The 6,722-nt window shown below is 33.9% G+C and overlaps 1 pseudogene; it reads left to right on the forward strand.

The window, feature by feature from the left end:
- LOC132027648 (olfactory receptor 2L5-like) overlaps window positions 1–6,445 on the forward strand; it is a 51,594-nt pseudogene extending 45,149 nt beyond the window's left edge.
- Window positions 6,446–6,722: the final 277 nt, after the last annotated feature.

Genomic DNA, 6,722 nt, shown 5'->3' on the forward strand with positions numbered 1-6,722 from the left:
CCTCAGCCTCCACAGACCCCCACAAAAGGCCCAGCTGAGTGCTGTCTGGTATAGTTTTACTTTTACATTTTTGAAGAACTTTTATACTATTTTCCATAATGGCTGTACTAATTTTAAGTCCCATCAATAGTGCTCAAGTGATGTTTTATCTCCACATTCTCTCTAACTCTCATTATTTTTTTTTTCAATTTTGGGTAATATCCATTCTAAAAAGTGTGGGATCATATCTCAAGATTTTGATCTGCTCTACTTGTGAGGTAGGCGCTCAGAGAGTGAATTCACTAATCCAAGTTCACATTTCTAGTAAGAGACTGCTAGCATTAGATCTAGCATTGGCTCCAAAAATCTGCGGCATGCTTTCCAATAAAGCAAAATAAACTTAACTTCAATGTGAATCCAAACTCAAAGTATATACTGATAAATCAGGTATCCCTTCATATATCTGTCTACCAAACTATGTATTTATCAGTTCTAATTCACCATTGTGATATTTCATGAAGGCATATGGAAGAAACAGTAACATGCACATATTAATACTGTGCATTTTAGATCCCTATGTATTATAAAATCCTTAGGAGCACAAGCTCTATATCTAAACAAATAAAAATATATATTGCTTAAATATTTAAAAAGAACATTAATTCCTAAGTCACTAAAGCATTCTGAACTCTGTACTGCATATTCTTTTAAACAGAAACCATTATGGAAACATTAGAAGGCATGAAAAATTCCATGTCTGACTCATTGCAGAGATACTGTAGGGAACCGTCTTTGGCAAGGCTCCAGAGGATTATCCGCTCTGTAATCTGATTCATTCTAGGAAAGTCATTTCACAATACTTTAAAACCTATATAAGTGAAAGCAATGTAAAATAATTATTATCTATGGACATTACAGATACAAGTATGGACACATTTTTCAATGAACTGTGGTAGACTCTGTGCAGCCAGTAGGTTAAAGGTAGTGGGCAAAGAGGTCTGACAGGTTCTTTAGGAAACTCTTCCCCTATCAGTGAGTAAAGAAGCTTATTTTGCAAAGTTCATACAATAGTATGACAAGATTTCTTGAAAAGAGAATGCAACCCAAATTTATATGAAAACTGGTGCCATTTTCTTTTTTTAGTCTGAGATTCTTCTGAAGTTTTAGGCAAAATGATAGAAAATTCTTCGTTCAATGTATATTTTTTTTAAATATTTTATTTATTTATTTGACAGAGAGAGATCACAAGTAGGCAGAGAGGCAGGCAGAGAGAGGGGGGAAGCAGGCTGCCTGCTGAGCAGAGAGCCCGATGTAGGACTCCATCCCAGGCAGAGACTCTATCCCACTTAGCCACCCAGGCGCCCCATGTTCAATGCATATTCTTGTTGCAGCTATGCAATAATCAGACAGAATTGATTGTGACCAGACTCATTTAGTGATCTGAATGAAATTTTTTTGACATTCATTTTCTTCAGAATAAAATTATACATTGTCTGGTAAACTAGAGGACACATTTCTAGATATCGCTATTTATAATAATGATCCTATATTTGAAAAATCTCTTTATTCTGTAAATATGTGAATCAATAAAGGGAGATGTTTTTCAAGTTTTATTTCCAATTGAATAGGAACATGAGAAACATATGAAAAAGAATATCTGTAATACTGATAGTCCTTGTTAAATGTTATTAAAATAAATTAAAACTAGTAATATGCAAATTATTTATAAATGACATTATTTAGAGGAACTACTTCATTATGATGTAGGAATAAACTGAATATATACATTTACAAAGCAAATTACAGAGGAGATATTAAAAGAGGATGATTCTTTGTTAGAAAAATCACCTAGGACAACTTTTGTATAGGGCAGGACATGAATTAGTGTTCACTGAGAGAATCTGGAAGTTATATGTGTATTCTTTACACTATTGAATAAAGTTGTATTTTTGCAGGGAACAAGAGAAAATATGGTTAAGACTGCAGATGAGAGGAAATAAGAAACATCTTTACCTGACTATATAGAAGCACTAAACCAATTTATTTATAAATAACTAACTTGTATACATTCTTGACTCCATTTTATCTATAGTACATTTTTAATTAAAGATTTTATATTTTGGGGGCCCCTGGGTGGCTTTGTGGGTTAAAGCCTCTGCCTTCAGCTCAGGTCATGATCCCAGGGACCTGGGATCGAGCCCCACATTGTGCTCTCTGCTCAACAGAAGCTGTTGAGCTTCTTCCTCTCTCTCTGCCTACTTCTCTGCCTACTTGTGATCTCTGTCTGTCAAATAAATAAATAAAATCTTTAAAGAAAGATTTTATATTTTTATTTTTATTTCTATTTAGTTCTGAGCAGTTAACCAATTTTCCTTCTTAATTGTTGCCTAAAATACGTTGTGCTAAGATAGGATTCTTTTTATAACAAGTTTAATATATAAATATATGCATCTACTTACCAACTCTGTTAAGACAGGAAATCCAAAGAATTCCCTTAATTCTCTGAAACATGATTTATAAAATCATGCTATCTATAGTCATATTGATGGTTGTATCAACATCAAGAGACTTTCGTCAGGATTAAATACAAATAATTCCTGACATAAATCTTGATGTATGGTAGGTTCCACCCTGTGGATGTGGTCAAAGACCATGTATAGTTCTATATTCTCTGCCATGTGTGGACCTTGTTCAGGTTCAAGCCTTAGTTCTCCTATTCACTAAGAAACCATCTCTTTCCCTTTTTCCACTGCCTATTGTCAGTAATGCTCATGCCAGACCCAAAAGTTCTAGCGAAGTTTAAAAGACTGAAGCAGGTTCAAATCTTTTGCAAACTAAATAGGCTAGTTTTCATTATGTCATTGGGTAAAATTAAAATAAGGTGGAAATAATCTAATTATTTTTACATAAAATATAACTCTTGACATTAGAGTTTGTAACCAGATATTCAGTATCTCAAGTGGTTTCCGTGTCAGATGCAGTACATCTTTACCTTCTAAACACAAAGAGCTTCCCAGTTTTTCATCTTGAATTTGACAGTGACCACACAATAATTGAAAATAAATTTCTTCATATAGACCAAGCACCCTGATGTAGGTATTTCACAGAAGATTAGTAGATGTACATCTATAATAATTTTAGTATATGTAAATTACTAACTAAAATCACTTTTTAAAATCACTTTAGTGTATTACCCCAAGAATGGATGGACATGGCATCAACAAACCACAGGATAAAATGCCTCTTGACACCAGGGAAAATACTTCAAATTCGCTTACAATTTTTCCTAGTACTTCATCAATATTTTAAACAAATCTGAAATGCAAGCCCATGATTTTTAACTCAGGCCAGTGTGGATAAAGAGTCACCCCCTTCCTACAACATCAACGTTTTCCCCTTCCCTCCCCTATCTTTCAACATAGTCACACAGCATATTATTTACTAGGATATGCATCCAGAGCTTTGCTTCATCTCCTAGAATGTATTGTCCACATATAAAATATACAACAGTATTGTGAAACATGTTATTTTATATGCATGACTACATAGATTTCATCTTATATTAGGATATTAGGATATCAGTCTACCTCATTTTGGGGATGATTAAGAAATTCTTTTCAAGATAATATTTAGTATTTTCAAGGAGATACCATTTAATAGATTAATTATGTTGTTTTTCTGTGTTCTTTACCTCATCTTTCATAAGTGTAGTTCATATATTGGTTTAGAGAAAAGTACTTTTTATAATATTAACTTAAGAATAAATAAATGTTGGGAGCCTGGGTGGCTCAGTGGGTAAAGCCGCTGCCTTCAGCTCAGGTCATGATCTCAGGATCCTGGGATCGAGTCCCGCATCGGGCTCTCTGCTCAGCAGGGAGCCTGCTTCCTCCTCTCTCTCTCTGCCTACTTGTGATCTCTCTCTCTGTCAAATAAATGAATAAAATCTTTAAAAAAAAAGAATAAATAAATGTTTTGCCAAAAAAAAGTGATGTCATATGCATTTACAGAAATGCCCATAAGTATATGTTGGGCCATCTTATATTATTCCTCTCATTCTCTTATCTGTCCTAAGTGTCAGATTTTGCATTTCACTGTTGCTTTCTGGTTGATTCTCATCAATTTATCTTTTGACACTTTCATTAAATTTATTATTTTAATTATTTGCATTTATTTAGAAAAGTTTTTTGTTGTTACTGGGCACTTTATTCTATAAAACACATGACATTTTTACTTTGGATTTAATAAATTCTCACATCTCTCTGAAGACACCAGATTTTTTTTAAGTTTCTTACATTTATCCTTTTTTTAAAATTTAATTTTATCTTTACAGTGTTCCAAGATTCAATGCTTATACACAATACCCAGGGCTCCATGCAATATGTGCCCTCCTTAATACCCACAGCCAGGCATTCATGTAAATAACTTTTAATTCACTGTACATATGTGTTAGTGTGTCTATCTTTCATATAAAGAATTCCTCAATATTCTGATGGCTTTTGTCCTAGAAAAGTATGAGACTGAAGCATATAGTCCTTTGTGTGCATAACATGTTAGTCTTTTGTCCCAGATGGTATTCCTTCTTGAGAAGATTCCCTCCACTCCTTTTTACTTAGAATATTCTCAAAATGTCATTTTCCAACTCATTTTAAGTGTCTGTTCCTTAAAATGTCTTCACCCAAATGTTCTAATCTCTGATTCCACCCTCTATTCTGTTTCCCACTCTATTTTAACTTATGCAGATCTACTGCTTTATTATTATTTTTGTTGAGTTTTATGACAGAATGTGATACATATAGGAGTTAAACTCACATGTATCAAAAAAATGGAAAGACTTTCAAGTACACAAAAGCAAGAGGTCAAGCAGAAAAAGGAAAGATGCCATAAAGAATGCATAATGTTATATAATTTTTGAGAAGCAGAAGAACAATACAGATGTTTTCAGACAGTGTAAGCATAGTCAAGGAGCTACAATAAAATGCTAGATAAAGTTGTCAGGAATGAAGTTTCTTTAAAGCATTTGAATATTGAGTGAGGAGAACTAAATCTGTTTCCTATAATTTATTGTTGTCAATAACACTTTACTAGATTTCTTGGGGAAAAAGAAGCGATACTAAGTCTTGGTATCAAAACAACCAAATGATCAAACCAAAAAGATATATATACAGCATGACCTGAGAGGACTACTATAGTTTCAGAAATCTTTGGGCTTAATTATAAACGAAAAAAAAAAAAAATTACTGCCAAAATGTAATAAAATATATTCAAGTATGGGTGTATAATTTATTAATTTACATTGCCTTATAATGCATATATAACAATTATAAAGCCTGATGTTATTAATAACTAAACTGACACAGGAAAATAAAATATTTGTATGTTAAAAAGTCACAAAAAATATTATCCTTACAAATTTACACATTTCCATGAAGTATTTTTGGATGGACATTTACATGTCATCAATATTTTAACTATGAGGAATTTTTTTTTTTTCAAAATATGTGTTAATTTTTTAAGAGCTGCAATGTGTCCTGAATAAATCACAGTGGAACTAAAATAATGAATTAATAAGAGATTATTTTTCTGTACTTACTATTCATCTCTCTTTATGGAAAATTAAGTTACTGTCCCCTTGGAAAATATTAACCAAACAACAACTGATTATTCTTATTGGGGTTATTCCCACCATCAAGCATTGGCCTGTGTTTCTTCACTCTCAGTTTTCTTATTTTCCTAATGGCTCTGTTTGGTAACCTGTCCATAATCATCCTAATCCTCCTGAACACCCATTCACACACACCCATGTATTCCCTACTTAGTCATGTCCCTCATGGACCTGAACTTCATCTCCAGTATTGTTCCCAATATGGTTTCTGATTATCAGTCTGGAAACAAGTGTATTTATTTCATTGAGTGTGCAATTCAGAGTTTCTTCTTCATTGATTTATTTGATACAGAAGGATTACTATTGACCTCTGTGGCCTATGCATCAATTTGCTTTCCTCTGCACTCTGCTACTTTTATGAACAAAAGAGTGTGTTGTGACCATAAGAGGATCTTGTATGATGGGTTCAATCAACTCCTGTGCCCACACTGCATATGATTTCTGTATCCCTTTTTATAGATCCAGAGTCATCAACAATTTATTTTATGATGTCCCAGCCATGTTGACTCTGGCCTGCATGGGCACTTAGGTCTATGAGTACACAGTTTTTGTAAGCATCACCCTCTTCCTTGTGTTTCCTTGACCTGCAGCACCCATCTCACTGTGATGACGTTCTACTATGCACCCTTTATTCACACTTACTTATGCACTAGATACTTCCAATCTCCCACAGAGGACAAGGTCCTTGCTGTCTTCTAAAACATCCTGACCCTAGAATTCAACCCAATCATTTTTAGCCTGAGAAACAAGGTGATGGGGACCCTGAGAAGAATAATTCAGAGGATCTGCACTGTAAATTTGTAACAAAGTTCTTACTAGCCCTGCTGTTTCAAAGTCCATTAATTTTACCTTGTACACTCTTTAAGAATAATACCATTCCAGGATTTAAGATGAAGATTTCATTAATCCAGAAGTTGTGAAGATGGCGGGGAAGTAGGAGGAGGCGTCTTTTCAACTTGTACCCCAAAGTGAGCTGATTACCTACCAAAGAACTCTGATCACCCATGAAATCAGCCCAAGATCAGAATTATGCATGTCTGGATCTCTACTGGGGGAAAAGACACCAGTGGGAAGGTAAAGC

The sequence above is a fragment of the Mustela nigripes genome, chromosome 12, assembly GCF_022355385.1.
Source record: "Mustela nigripes isolate SB6536 chromosome 12, MUSNIG.SB6536, whole genome shotgun sequence".
Lineage (NCBI taxonomy): Eukaryota > Metazoa > Chordata > Mammalia > Carnivora > Mustelidae > Mustela > Mustela nigripes.